We start from the raw sequence: 16,620 nt of genomic DNA on the forward strand, positions 1-16,620 counted from the left end.
TAATGTACGTGTTGCGCTGGCAACAGATGGGTTCAATCCTTATGGAATGATGGCTGCCCCATACACATGTTGGCCCGTGTTCGTTATCCCCCTCAATCTCCCCCCCGGCATATGCTTTCAACGACAGAACGTATTCTTGTCGTTGATAATTCCTGGACACCCGGGGAATAATATGGGTGTGTTCATGGAGCCTGTGATTGATGAATTGGTCCGTGCTTGGGAGGAAGGGGTATGGACATACGATCGAGCTACAAAGAAAAACTTCAAAATGCATGTTTGGTACCACTACTCCCTGCATGACTTCCTGGCGTATGGGATATTGTGCACAGGTCATTTTCTGGTTATGACGTGAATGGATATCGCTTTCGCACAACAAGCTACGAGCAGAGTCGGCCCAATCGAAGAACCACAAGTTCCGGAGTTTTTACGCCCGGCGTTGATGAGGTCGAGTATTATGGAAGAATTGAAGAAATATACGAACTCAAGTTTCATGGTTCCAAACCTTTTAATCCCGTCATATTTAAATGCCATTGGTTTGATCCTGAAGTAACGAGGCGGACATATTGTAATCTTGGGCTAGTCAAAATTCGACAGGATTCCGTCTTACCAGGAGACGATGTCTATATTGTGGCCCAACAGGCCACGCAAGTTTATTATCTCCCATATGCGTGTCAAACCATAAGGCATCTTAAGGGTTGGGATATTGTGCACAGGGTATCGCCACACGGTAAAGTGCCTGTCCCAAACGATGAAGATTACAACTTAGACCCAAACACATATGACGGAGAGTTCTTTCAAGAAGAGGGACTAGAAGGGAGGTTTGAGATAGACTTAACCGAAGCGATCGGAATGGAAGTAGACAATGAAATGGTTATTGAAGAGGACGTTGGAGATGAGGTGCAAAATGTGAAGGACTTACAAATGCTTGAGCGATTACATTTAGACAATGACAATGGCAACATTGCTCATTCGGATAGTGTTGATTATTTCGACATGATTGATAGTGATGATGAGACTTATGATCCAGCTAATCCCGATCATGAAGATTATTTCTAATACATGTAATACTATGTTATTTTGTAATTACGTTTTGTTTATTTTGCATCTCTTTCTAAGTACTTCTTGTTTATCTGTGCTTATTGGTTTACTCTTTTTAATTGCAGGTGATTGAACAAAGATGGTGGGCGGTGGGATGAGGAAGCTAACGTCCTTGTACCGAAGGACAAGGAGGAGCAGCCGCAGGAGGGAGTCGTCGCCTGCCGCCCCATCGCGTGAGGAGGAGGAGGAGGAGCAGGTGCCCCAGGAGGACGCCGAGGAGGCGCAGGAGGAGGCGCAGGAGGACGCGCAGGAGGAGGCGCAGGAGGACGCGCTGGAGGAGGCGACAGCAGGGGGTTCCGCTTCCTCTAGTTCGTCCAGCGTCTACTTGCGAGGTCCCGCGAGCCTCCCTCAGCGACCGATACCTCGTGAGAGACGCCCGCTGATTCGACCCGAGGGGGAAAAGTAAGTAACTTTAGATGTTATCACTACTTTATATGATATGTTGAATATCAAAATAGAAATTGGACGATTGTTAATCACTTGGGCAGGAACTGGACGATTGTGGCGAGTGGAGGTGCTCACACACGCCAAGTCAATGGCATCCTCGGTCTTTTGTGCAAGGAGCACTTCCCTGGCCTGGTTGAGTACGCCGGAGTGACGGGGCCGGCCTACTCGTTTGACCACTACGCCGCTGCCCCCGATGCTGCAGATCGGGCCCGCAGGGTATTCAACAACAAGGCGGAGCGGGTGAAGCAAGAGCTATGGGTAAGTCTTCCTCGCACTACATTGCTCAATACATCGTATTTATTGGACATTCTTGAAATAATGAATGGATACATCGTGTTTGTATGCAGGATTTCTTTAGATGCCAGGACGGACATGAGGCCAGGGCGGATGCGGTGGCTACCAAATGCTGCAAAAAACTCGTCGTGGACATGCATTACGAGGCGCGCATCCAGGCCGTCATAACTTACCACGGGACCGTCGTTGGAACGAAGGTCACCAAAAGGGACGCAAGAACCATGACGCTGACCCGGGACCAGTACCTGCAGGTAAATACAGAACATTAATACTGATTCCTTTTGAGATTAAGTAGGCTTAATTTCATCTTCTGATATGTCATGTACTTGATGGCCTGTAGATGATTCCTTATTGGTGCGCCGCGCATCCCCAGTGCTGGGAACAGATGGTGGACAAGTGGTGCTCACGCGAGTGGGAGGAGACGCACAACTTGTGCCGGGAGCGGCGTTTGATGATGCCAGGTGTAGCACACCATCAAGGCAGCCGTAACCTCAGCGGATACGCACAAACATGGGTACGCGAATTCATTTATTTATTCTAACGCTCAATTCTGCATGATTTCTAATCATCTTGCTGTTTTTCTCGCAGTCGGCGTCACATGGTGGCCAGCCTTGCTCCATCTTCAAGGCATTTGCTATGGCCCACAAGGGCAAGGCGACGTCCGACGTCGACTACAACCCGGAGGACGGGCCCGAGGCGTACAGCAATGCGACCGTCCACAGCCGCCTTAGTGAGTACACATCGATGGCAAGGGAGGTCCATGGGCCAGAGTACGATCCGAGCACCGAGGACCTTGATGGAGAAGTCATCATGAGGGTGGGAGGAGGCAAGAAGCATGGGCGATACTGGATTGGCGACGGCGCAATCGACTCGGCCGCTACTCCCAGTCTCTCCCAGATTCGAGCAAGCAGCACAAGCACGAGCCCGGCCATACGACCTCGGAAGGACACTTCACACCACCGGGTGGAGGCACTCGAGGTTATTCCTGGTTTATTCGTCATTCATTGGTTTTTTCATACCTTTCCTTTGCATTATTGTAACATTAGGGTGAATATATTGTAGGCCCAGCTGGAACAAGAGAGGAGGATACGGGAGCAAATGCAGGCGACGATGGAGAGGGTGGAGGCCGAGCGGGAGGCCGAGCAGCGGAGGATGGTGGAGATTCTTCAGTACATGCAAAGTATTGGCGCCGCTACGGGTGTAGCTCCGCCACCTTCGCTATTCGCTCCACCTCCACCTCCTCACTATTCTACTCCTGTGAGTATAAATGTTTTAGTTTGTATGTTCATGCTTACGGTCAAACCTAGTGGAGTATGAAAGTTTTATTCATGTATGGTATATATTTATCTTGTCTCACACATGCAATCTCTTCTCCTTTGTGCAGAATCAATCGGCGGCATCGAACGATCCTCATGCTTCAGCGAATCCTTCACCAAATCAGTTTCATTGACCATCTTGGTGATGATACTTGTGGTTGTTAATGGTACTTCTATTTGCAATTATGGTTGTAGATGATGGAGCACTTGGATTACTTGTGAACTTATTTGTGATATATTGTGAGACATGTGATGTTTGTGATATATATGTGTTGTTGGTGATATATATGTGCTGTTGATGATATATATGTGATGTTGGTGATGTTTGTTATATATATATATCTGTTTGTTTGGATGGGATGTCAAAAACAAATAAAAAAGGCTGTTTTCAGTCACTTTGCCGAGTGCAATGGCCATGACACTCGGCAAAGTGACAACATGCTTTGCCGAGAGCCACGGCCCAGGCACTCGGCAAAGATGGCCTGTTTGCCGAGTGTCCTCCAGGTGGCACTCGGCACAGACGCCACCTTTGCCGAGTGTTTTATTCACTGGCGCTCGGCAAAGCGGAGGCCTTTGCCGAGTGTCATCTTAGCACTCGGCAAAGCCTTTGCCGAGTGCCCGATAAAGTGCACTCGGCAAAGAGGTCTTTGCCGACAATTTTTTTACCGAGCGCCCTTTGCCGAGTGTAGCACTCGGCAAAGCCTTTGCCGAGTGTATATCATCCTTTGCCGAGTGCCTGAGGCACTCGGCAAAGAAGCTGTCTCCGGTAGTGAATGAAGTGTGTCTCCTATATGCCAGGATGAAAGACATAAGTGACGGGTTAATAGGTTACCCGTCACTTATATTACAACACAAGTGACGGATACTATCTTCATCTGTTACTTATGTTAAGACATAAGTGTAACATAAGTGACGGGTTAATTGAGGTTACCCGTTACTTATGTTATCACATCAGTGATTGTTAACAAGGTTACTTATCACTTATATCTTAATATAAGTCAAAGGTAAAGAGGTTACCCGTCACTTATATGTGTAGGTTGCCTTGCAGATTGTCCTGTTTCCTGGCTGCATCTTAAAGCATAGCAAGGATTTCGCAGCCGTCTTCTCTCTGCAAATAACAGCAATGTATCCAAATCTATATCAACAAATATACTCATATAAGAACTCACTTCATCATAGAATCGCAAAGGTTGCAAAGTTCCAATCAATTTATTATATAATTGCAAAGGTTACAAAGTATCAATCAATTCATATTACATAAGACCTCACAACCTAGGATTTCTATAGTGCAACTTGCTGTATGGGCTAATGACTTCAGATACATGAAATCGGTGATCTGTCTACGAATCTCCGGGAGTGCATCGTCATCAGAAAAAGAAACTGAAAAATCATGCATAATTTGACGCGTAACTAATGTCATATCACTACTACAAAACACCACATGCATGTTGTCGATAGAGTGGCGAACATCTAATTTTTTTTCAATACTCTAGCTTAAATAGTATTGATTTCTTGTTCCACATTCCTTTTTCTTCATCATCCTTGGATGATCATTTTTGCTTGCCAAGGACAACATTGATATTGTTAACCTGATTGTAGACATCTTCTTCGCTAAAATACCTTGGAGGTAACGCTTTCTCCCTTGTGCCAACGAACTGCTTGTCCATGTTTTGGTACGGGTGCTTCCTGGGAAAGAAACGTCGATGCCGCATGTACACTATTTTCTTTGATTTGTTCGACCTCAAATTGCATGTGTCATCTAAGCAATGCGGGCAAGCTTCACCATTTCTTTTGCTTTGACATGATAAGTTACGAAGTGCTGGCAGATCATTGATGGTGATGAACAACGTGGCGTGCAAGGTAAAGTACTCTTGCTTGTTCTGATCCCAAACCTCGATGCCTTCTGACCAGAGTTTCTTAAGATCATCGACTAAAGGCCTGAGGTACACATCGATATGATTGCCATATTGTTTTGGTCCTGATATCAAGATCGACAACATAATGTATTTCCGCTTGTTACAAAGCGAGGGTGGAAAGTTGTAGATCGACAATGCAACAGGCTAGGTGCTATGTGAGGTACTCATATTATTGAATGGATTCATGCCATCAGTGCTCATAGCAAACCTAATATTTCTCAATTCTTCAGTGAACCAACCAAATATGGAATCAATAATTCGCCACTGAACGGAATCCATTGGGTGTCGTATCATTGCATCGTTCTTATGACCCTCCTTATGCCAACACACCAATTGTACCTCCTTTATGTTGGCAAACAAACACTTCAGACGGAGAATTACAAGAAAATACCACACCACCTTCCTAGGTGGCCCTTTACATTTCTTGCCTCCATCCCCATCACCACCGTCATTTCTACGCTTATATCGATGGGTTCTACAAACGGGGCATTGATCCAACTCTGCATACTCTCCATGAAACAAGATACAATTCTGCTTACATAAATGTATTTTTTCTATTTCCAGTCCTAAAGGACAAATTATCTTTTTCGTGTCATAGACACCATCGGGCAACAAGTTCCCCTCCGGTAGCATGTCCCTTAGTAGATCCAACAATGCTTCGAAACTCTTGTCAGGCCAACAAGCTTTAGAAGCTTTAGGTCCCTAAATAGCTGTGTGTACTTCTCCTTATAGTTAGGATAAAAGGACGCATTGGAATCTTGCATAAATTACTGGAATTTAGCAAACTCACCACTATTATACTTGTTGTGCCGCTTGACATCCTGCACCATCTGGTCCATATTCTCCAAAAAAATCCTCGAGATCATTATCATAGAAATCTAATATGTCCTCATCCCTGAGATTATGATCCATATCACCGGGTGTAAGTCCTTGATCCACACTGTCGACATAGAGGCCCCGATCCATCTCTCCTTCGTTAAGGCCTTTCTCCCCATGTTTGTTCCAACATGTATAATTCTTTTTAAATCCACGCATGTTCAAGTATGCATGGACATTGTCTGGTTTCAAGAACTTCTCATCATTCCTACAATCGTGACATGGACAATACATTGCCATTTTACCATGATCTTTCATATCCGCCAAAGAAACACTCATGAAATACTTCACCCCGCTTAGGTACTCCGGACAAGTCCAAGTCTCAAGGTACATCCAACCTCTTTCTGCCATCTACAATGTAAAAACATTCATTCTTCATTAACAATTATCTTAATTGCATGATTAAGCATGCGATTAAAAATTCTATACAATTACACTAGATCTGTGGCATGAAGTTGTAGATCGGGCGAACCTAGTGTCAAATCTAACATAAATACCGCATTGCAATACTCAATACACTTTTTGATCAATTGGTTAATCTGCCACTGAACAATGGTCGACTAGATCCTCATGTTGCAGCTCATGAACAAGAGGAGTCCGTCATGGATGAAGAAATTTTGAAGCAAGAACATGACGCCTTTGATGCACGACAACAGAATCAATTGAACTTCAACCATCAAGGTATGAGAGGTAATAATTTTCAGCAACATAACCCATGTGTTAATGATGATCCATTTGCTAAGATTAAGTTTACTATACCATATTTTGTAGATGCTTATGATGCTGAAAAGTATTTAGATTGGGAGATGACGGTCGAACAGAAGTTTAATGCTCATTTGGTTTCTAAAGTGCATAGAGTTAGGCAAGCCACTAGTGAATTTAAAGATTTTATAATCATCTGGTGGAATAGAGTTTGAATCGATGGATTAGCGCCTATAATATGGAATGCTTTAAAGGTTACTATTGAGGGTCGTTATCAAGGACCCCCGACAGCCCGTTTGCTTAATCAGCTCAGCCTCCCAAAGGCTCTGCCTCTCAAAGCTTCCGCCTTCTGAAGCCCCAGCCTTCCGGAGCCCTGCCTGCCAAAGGCTCAACCTCTCGAAGCCTCTGCCTTCTAAAGCCCAGGCCTTCCGGAGCCCTGCCTCCCAAAGGCTCGACCTCTCAAAGCCTCCACCTTCCGAAGCCCCAGCCTTTCGGAGCCCTGCCTCCAAAAGGCTCTGCGTCTCAAAGCCTCCACCTTCCGAAGCCCCGGCCTTCCGGAGCCCTGCCTCCCAAAGGCTCCGCCTCTCAAAGCCTCTGCCTTCCAAAGCCCCGGCCTTCCAGAGCTCAACCTCCAGAAGGCTCGATCCTCGAGGCCTCGGCCTTCCGAAGCCCGGGTCTTCCGATGTCCCACCTCCCGGAGGCTCAGCCTCCCAAAGGCTCGGCCCCCTGAGGCCTCAGCCTCCCGCTACCCAGGCCGGCTTCTTGGAGGTTACTGGGTGAGTCATTAGGCCTTAGGAAAGATCTGCCAAAAGGGAAGCACCGATCGTACTTTGCCTGCGAGGAGGTAACTGACATTAAATACCTAGGCTAGTGGACGCCGCTATGACACCCTGGCACTGCCGTGACACCCCTGATAGTGCGGCGCTGGGCTGCAGTTGGCGACCGGCTCACCCCCTTCACGAGGAAGGCACCACGATAATTACCACGGTGGATATTTATCTCTCCAATATGGTAGAAGGTAGTTATTCAAGATAAGGCCCAGTAATTTGGTCAGATCTCGGATATTTGTACATTATGGTAACTTGTACGCTAAGCTACGCACGGCTCTATAAATAGGAGGCCGTGGTCCTCTAGGGAAGGGCAGCAAAAAAAGACACAAAGGTGAAAGCACACCAAGTCACGCTGTGATACTTCTTCTAGAGTAATACATTTTTCTATCATCAATATATTCGTTGTGTTTCTTCCACTCAAACTTCGTCTCCAAGCTTGAGTCTCCTCCTTATAAGAAACTCTGGCCGTACTTGTTGGGGCAAGACGAACTCTTGCTCCAATAGTGGCGCCGTCCGTGGGGACTCAAACACAGAAGTGCTAAGAGATGTAGAATGCCACCCAAGAAGAAGACCACCAAGGCCGCATCGGTAGTGGCTGACCCCCAGTCACGCCTGCGCGGCAGTCTAGCCAGCTAAACGCAGCCAGCACCGACAACGGCCCCCAGCCGAGGGGAACGAGAACATTACGGCCACCATCGACCCAACCAAAACTACAGCTGTGGGCGACACTGAAGGTTTATCTACCCCGGAGACCCAGCAGCAGCAAGGCAAGGCCCCCGCTGCACCCCTAGGGGCTGCGGCCGGCTTCGCCGTCGAAAACACCGTTCCGCCTGAGCAGCGATCATGCTTGGCGCTCCGTGCGCAGATGGAAGAGCTACGAACGGCCCTACGGGTCGAGCAGGAAGCTACCCACACCTTCGCCACCGCTCCCAGGACGATCGGCGTGTTTTTGACCCAAGCTCCACGAACAGACGAGCCCCTCGGCACAAGGACTTGACCCATTCGGTCCATGGAGCCTCGGGGCTAGCGTCATGAGGACCCCCTGCAGGACCACGACTCTCCCCTGCGGGCCGACCTGCAGGCCATGCCCTTCCCAGAGGGTTTTCGGACCCTGAAGTTGCCCAAGTTTAAAGGCGATTCGGACCCCGATGAGTTTGCCTGATCCTACGCCCTAGCCATAGAGGCCAGCGGGGGTAGACTGTCCATGATGGCTAAATGCTTCCCCCTCATCCTAGAAGGGGTGGCCATACGCTGGTTCTGGGTGCTGGACCCTGGCACCATTCACGCCTGATCCCAACTCCGAGACCTCTTCCGTAGCAACTTCCAGGGCACCTTCATCGAACCAATAACCTCTGGCAGCCTGTTCACTATCAAGTAGGGGTCAGATGAAACCCTCCGGGACTACTTTCGAAGGTTCTCCAAGACCAAAGCCCAGATTAGGGGCATATCAAACACTTTGGTCATCGACACCGCAACCCAGGGCCTGGCCAAAGGCCCCCTATATGATCGGCTAAACCGATGCCCAATACGCACGGTAGAAGTTCTCATGAGCAAGTTTGAGGAATATGTGCTGGCAGAGGAGGAAGAATTCCGCTAGAGGCGCTCACAAGCTAGCAAGGCATCCCGTGCCAATTCCAAGAGACCACACTCGCAGGTCATATCGTCCCCTGCCCCTGCTCCCCCAGCAAAAAGGTGCTTCGAGGAGGCCCTTACCACCGGGTCCCAAAGGGGGCGGCAACAGCAACATCGAAACATCAGCAATATCAGGCCAAGCCACGGGGCTCCGAACCAAAGCCACCCCAAGGGACGTGGCCATGGACACTCCGGAGGCCTCCCAGAGCAAACCCACGCCCCAAACAAGTGTTCCGAGAAAAATTCCTGGTGCACCCTACATGGCGCAGGACAAGGGCATAATACCGACAACTGCCAAACCCTCACCACCTTCCGAGAGGAGTACCTCAGGAGGCAGGCGGCCTTCGCCTCAACTGACCTGGCTAGACGTATCGAGTATGGGCACCCTGCTTCGCTCCCGAGTTGCCATATCCACACTATGACACAGGAGGACTTGAAGGACCCTCTGTTGGTGCATCACGGGCACCGTTGTCCTCCGAGGCCACAACCGGAGGGGGACATAAAGCTGGTCCCCATACACCAAGACCAACCCGACTGGACCTTCTAAATTGGGGCGGACCTCACCTCCAGGCAAGAAGCCCAACTTCTGGCCGTCTTGTAGAGTAATCTCTACATCTTTGCATGGTCCCTACAGGACCTCCCAGGAGTCGACTGCAGCATCATCGAGCACTCGCTCCAGGTAGACCCGAAGGCAAGGCCCGTACTCCAGGGGCTTCGCAAGCTCTCTCCAGAGTGGGCAGAAGCCGCAAAAGAAGAAGTCCAGAAGCTGCTGAAAGCCGGTGTTATCCGAGAGGACATCCACTCCGATTGGCTCTCCAACACCATCCTGGTATACAAACATAGCGAAAAATAGCCTATGTGCATCGATTTCACGTCATTAAACAAAGTATGCCCCCGGGATCTGTACCCCCTTCCCCCCATTGAACAACTGGTGGATTCCATAACCGGCTGCGAAATGCTAAGCTTCCTTGACACCTACTCTGGGTACCACCAGGTGTTGATGGCAATGGAGGATGAGAACAAGACCAGCTTCATTACCCCCTTCGGAGTATACTGCTACATCTGGATGCCCTTTGGTCTTCGAAATGCAAGGGCCACCTTCTCCCGCCTAGTACACAAGGTGCTGCAACAGCAGTTGGGCCGCAACGTCTAGGCCTACGTGGACGATATCGTGGTAAAAAGCCAACTAGAAGCCACCCATGTTGCCGACCTACAAGAAACATTCAACAGCCTCCGAGCCACTGGCGTGCGGCTGAACCCAGAAAAATGCGTTTGGTGCTAGGGGTGGAAAAATGCTAGGATATCTTGTCTCCCGAAGAGGCATCGAGGCCAATCCGGGAAAAGATTCATGCTATCGCAGAAATGTCACCTCCCGCCAATCCGAAAGAAGTACAACACCTGGCCGACCGCCTCGCAGCCCTTAGCCGCTTCCTCGCAAAATCTGCTAAGCACAACCTCCCTTTCTTTAAAACGCTAAAGGGCTCCGAGCCATTTAGTTGGACACTAGACCGCCAGGCGACATTCGAGGCCCTAAGGGCACACCTTTCCCACCTCTAAACACTCGCGATGCCCCTTCCCGGTGAAGGACTACTCCTGTACCTATCCGTCTCCGCGTACGCTATCAGTGCTGCCCTGATACGAGAGGAAAAAACTAATGGTCGCCCCACTCAAAGGGCCGTATACTGTGTCTTGGAGGCCTAAGCCAGGGCCAAGACATGCTACACTGAGCTCAAAAAAATAGCCTACACCCTGCTGATGGCCTCACGCAAGCTCCAGCACTACTTCCTTGACTACGACATCACTGTCCCAACCTCGTACCCGCTTGGTACATGTTTCGCAACCGGGAGGCGACGGGACACATCGACAAGTGGGTGGTAGAGTTAGCCCCCTTCGTAGTAAGGTTTGTGGCCGCACCGCCGTCAAATCCCAAATCTTGGCAGACTTCATCGCCGAATGGACCTCGGCACCCACTGAACCCACCTAAGACATCTGGACCATGTACACTAACAGAGCATATTTCTCCATGGGCGCCAGAGCTGGCGCGGTCCTCATCTCTCCCACAGGCCAACAGGTTCAATACGCTGCTCGCCTAGATTTCAAAATGACCAACAACATAGCCAAATATGAGGTCGTCGTCTTAGGCCTCCGAAAGGCCCGAGACTTGGGAGCAGCAAGAGTCATCATTCGTACCAACTCTCAGATCTTCGCCGGTCACGTCAACAAGGACTTCCAAGTCCGCCATCAAGAAGTGACAACATACCTCGAGGCCATTCGCAAGGCCAAGGCACACTTCTGCAGCATAACAATATGAAGCATACCATGAGCGGACAATAGTCAGGCAAACACCTTAGCAAAGGCCACAGCCACCGGTAAAGACCCACCAATAGGCACCTTCCTCGAGACCCTACACCAGCCGACCACCAGAGCTCTTGACGAGCCGGCCGTCGCCATCCTCTGCATTGAAGCTGCGGACTGGAGGGTCCCCCTCCTATCCTTCCTGAGAGGAACAGTAGAACCGGACGACCCAATTGCACTCTGCCGCATCTAGCATCGCACCAGGGGCTACCATCTCATAAATGGCACCCTTTACAAGATAGGTGTCTGCGCTCCCCTCCTTCGATGCATTACTAAACAAGAAGGAGTTGATCTCCTCTGGGAAATACACGATGGCCTTTGCGGCAATCAACTGGCGCCTCGTGCCCTAGCCAGTAAGGCACTTCGCCAGGGGCTCCAATGGCCTACGATCATGTCCGATGTGGAAGAACTCGTTCGCACCTGCCAAGGATGCCAATGGATGGGACGCCGGGGCCACCAACCTCCAACTCCCTTGCAACCAATCGCCCCTGTCTGGCCCCTGGCTCGTTGGGGTATGGACCTCATCGGTCCATTTCCCCACGCCAAAGGAAACCTTCAGTATGCAGTGGTAGCATTGGAGTACTTCTCCAAATGGGTCGAGGCCAAACCCCTCACTGCAATCACATCAAAAAATGTCCAGAAATTCTTTTGGAAGAACATAATCTGCCACTTCGGCATCCAATGATAGCTCACGGTGGACAACGGCATACAATTTGACTCCAGGCCTTTAAGACAGTTTTGCGACAACCTCGGCATCAAATTATGCTTCGCAACAGTTCGACACCCTCAGTCCACTGGAGCCGTCAAAACGGCCAACGCCAACATCCTCTCTGACCTAAATCACCACCTCGTCGGCTTAGCTCGAGGCCAGTGGGTTGATGAACATCCCAAGGTTTTATGGTCCCTCCACACCACTATCACGCGAGCCATGGGTTCACACCCTTCCGCCTCCTGTACAAAGACTAAGCCATGACCCCCACCGAGGTCAAGGCCTGCTGACTCGGGGTACAACTTCAACAAACTAACGGAGAAAGGGAGCTCTCCCTCAACCTTACCGAAGGCACGTGGCTCCATGCCGTTTAGAACCTAGATCACTACATTAAAAAAACTAAGGCCTGGTACGATCCAAGGGTTGTGCCACAAAACTTCAAACCCGGTGAACTAGTGCTTCAACGCGCCCTAGCTCCAGGGAAGCTACGCAACAAAATGGGAAGGCCCATACCCGATTCTCTAGTCCAACAGACTCGGCTCCTACCGCCTGGCCCAGATAGAGGGGACCCCCCCTCGAACACAGTTGGAATGCGGAGACCCTCTGCAAGTACTATGTATAGAGAACCCTAGGCTCGGTCCTCTCCGAAGATTCCAAAAAAAAAGAACCCCAGCATCTTGAAGGCATAAGCCTCTGTGCTGGACAGGTATTCCATCCGCCATCTTTAAAGTCTCGCTAACCTACGTGGCGGATAGGCAAGGACTGCTCTAGCATCTTGAAGGCATAAGCCTCCGTGCTAGATAGGCATTTCATCCGCCATCTGTAAGGTCTAGCTAACCTACGTGGCGGATAGGCAAAGACCACTCTAGCATCTTGAAGGCATAAGCCTTCGTGTTGCACAGGCATTCCATCCACCATCTTTAAGGTCTAGCTAACCTAGGTGGCTGATAGGCAAAGACTGCTCTAGCATGTTGAAGACGTAAGTCTCCATGTTGGACAGGCATTATGTCCGTCATCCTTTGGGCCTAGCAAACCTAAAAATGGCGGATACGCAAAGACCGTTCCGGTAACTTGAAGGTAGTGCCTTCATACTGGATGGGCACAACACCCTTCATCATTTCTAAGGCCAGGCTGGCCTAACATGGCAAAGGGATAAACACCCCGGCACCAGCACGGCTAAAAGTCTCTATCACTCGACCCTTCTGGTGCCCCTCAAAGTCTCGCACCCCGTGGCCACTCAGCAGCCACAGGATACGAGGGGGCTGGGATAAGGGGCACAGGTGAAGCATCGGTGCGATCAATCATAAAAAAGGGAGAGGAAAAGAAACAAAAACAACAAGCTAAACACAACACAAGTTGTACACACATGACATACAAAGAGCCTTTTTATACTGTTAACCGCTGTACATCAAATCTATGCCCAGCAAACTGGCTAGCCTACTATGCCCCCTTGTACCACTACGTGAAGATGAGGGTGCCCGACCGCCACACTTCCCGGACACACCACGGGACCTGGAGAGTCATCCCCGACAACTATGCATGGGAGGCCAACGTGAGCCCCCTCCATAAGAAGGGCTACTGCCCAAAATAGAGACTCGGACTCGGGAAGATGAAGGATCCACCGGGAAAGGATACGAGTCGAAGGCTGAGAAGTCCAACTCTTCCTCCTCCTGCCCTGTTGGCGAGGCCTCCGCGGCCTGTACCTCCTCCACCTTCACCTCACCTAAGATAGACTCGAGAATTTTCGAGGGCACCCTTCCATCAGAACCCCAGGGAAGGACGAAGCATCGTAAGAAGCATGAGCCGGCAACCTCCCGGGTTGTTCGGACTGCACACAAGTCATCTCTTGCAGCAAAACATACATCCGGAGCGGACACCGGGGGATCAAATATGCCCCTCGGAATTGCGGGGCACAACGAAACGGCTCCACTGACGAACGAACGGAGTAGCCCCTGATGCTCCGGACACACTCGATCCCTTTCCAGAGGCACTATCCAAGGTATGGAGGAGGCCCCCTCCGGCCTCGGGCCGCCATACCTATACATGCAGATCGAACTCCAGTTAAAATTCAAAGGCACAAACATTCTAGAAACAACACAGGTAAACCACAGGAAGACAGGCACAGCTTCCATCAAATAAAGGAAAGTCAACATTCTAGAACTCGACCCCCCTCCCGGGGAAGGAAAAGAAAACAAAGACAGCCCGCGGCAGAGCTACACCTCCGGGGCATCCACGCTAGGCTCGAGCGGGGCAACAACGCCAGACAAAGCTCCCCCAGAGGGCCGTGAAGCACTCGTAGACTTCGGGTGAAGGACTGGACCTCCCAATGAAGAACTCGGGCGAAAGCCCCCCGAGGCACCCAGAGTCCCCTGACGGGCCATGAAGCGCAACGTCACGCTCTGGCCATGCTTCACCCATACGCCGAGACGGAAGCTCTCCAGGGCTGTGCAAATCTCCGCTAGAGGTGCCTCTAGCTGGAAGGCCTCAACCATGGAGTCCGGCACTTGCTACTCCAGTTCTTCGAAGGGACCAACCCCTGCCTGGTGCAGCAGGGTCAGCTGAAGTGCAGCGGCCACACGAGCACTGGACCTCGCACAGACCTCCGTGACCGTAACCATGACCTTCGCAGTGGACCGAAGCCAGAAGAGCGGCATGATCGATGCCTCCGAGTCGGAGGGCAGTGGCGGGCACTGAGCTCCAAGGCCGCTCAAGGCATCAAAGGTAATCCGAGCCACCTCCAATGCAAGCACTGTTAACTACTAGCACTCCAAGTGCAGTGCCCCCTCCGATGCCCAAACCTCTTTTAGCTCTCGCCGCATATTTACCGCTGCCGCCCGAAGGGTGTCAATGTTACTCTCGGTGGACACACGGGCTGCGTTGGCTGCATCGGCAACCTCCCTCACCTCCTGGAGGTCTTCGGTAGCCTTCCACGCCTTAGCCTCCACACGCTCGCGAAGCGTCATCTCCTCCCAAAGACAGCCCTCCGCGAACTCCGCCAGTTTTTGGGCCTCTTCCAAGACATGGCGATGGCCCTTAACCTCATCATGGGCCACAGCAAAAGCCTGGCGCCTGCCACTTCCCAGCGCCCTCATCAAAATTACTTGCTACAAGGCACCACAAAAGATGGAAAAAGCCGGAATGAGCTACTAAGGACCCAACACGGGACCCGGCAAATCATAACCAATACTACCGACCTGAAGGGTTGCCGCTACCAACCGCGCCTCCATCTCCTCCAGAGGATGCTAGGCCAATGATCGCTCGACCTCTCCATTCCGGAGAAGAGAGGAGGCCACTGCGAAGGCCCTTGACGCCTCTGAGCGCAGCGCGAAGTCGTCCGGGGTTAAGACCCCGAGGCCAGGGCTCCCCTCAACCGCTCCGAAGGGACCCTTGGTGGAGAGCACGGTGCCTCGGGCACCAGCTGCCACGGCTAGGTCACCAGCTGGCTCAGGGCCCCACAAGAACGAAGCCAAGTCCCCCGGGATGGCCCTTAGAGACCCTCCGGAGGAGTCCCCGATCTCCGCTGGGCCTCCGGGGCCTCGGGGGTTGGAGTCAAGGACGCATCCACCTCGAAGGTCGCTACAAAAAAGAAACACAAATCAATATCTCAGTGCATGACCAAAACAGGATATGACTAATGAAGCAAATCACACCTCGTTCCTCCGAACCTCTTACAAGAGGACTCGTAGCATCCTCAACATCTGAGCCAACAATACCGAAGTTGTAGTCCACAGAGGCCACGCCTCCCCGTTGGCTCTAACCGTGACCAGCAATATCCGAAGACACCTGGTCCTTCCCCCAGTAATCGCTGCCACCCTGGCCCTCGCCTCCAGACTGATCTCTCAAGCTCCCAACCTGCCTCAGACGCTTCTTGCAAACTAGGGGCACCTTTGATGACTCAACCGTTGAACCAGTATGCGAGCCTCCAGATGCTGAAGGCCGCCGAGCCTGGAGCACCATCGCATTAATCGGGGGCCTACACGCACTAGTTTTCCAGTAGCCCTAGGCTCTGGATGATCCCGCCATGCTAGAGCCCCCACGCCAAGGTAAAAGCAGACACGATTGTACCACTCCCAGCTCCGTGCCAGGGCCACCCGTCGCTCCCACTCCGTGAGAGTCAGGGGCCCAGGATCACCTCCGCGATCTCCGTCACGTGCTCCAGTGGGAGGAAGCTCTCTAGAAGAAAAAAGACGTTTCACATTGGCATATCAAAAACCAAACTACAAAGGGAACTCACCAGCACTGACGGGTGGGCCGAAATACACCTTCGGCCACTCTTCCGCACCTTGCTCAAAGACGCAATTCCAGCTCGTTTGAAGGGGCCGGACACGCAACATGGTGAACTCCTCCACAAGGTCACACATGCTCATCTTTTCGGACACCCTCCGGAGAAGGGCCAGCCGTGAGGTGAACTGGTCGTCCGTAATCCCCGTCTCTGGCTCCAGAAC

Source organism: Phragmites australis, chromosome 11, assembly GCF_958298935.1.
Source record: "Phragmites australis chromosome 11, lpPhrAust1.1, whole genome shotgun sequence".
In the NCBI taxonomy this organism is placed as follows: Eukaryota; Viridiplantae; Streptophyta; class Magnoliopsida; order Poales; family Poaceae; genus Phragmites; species Phragmites australis.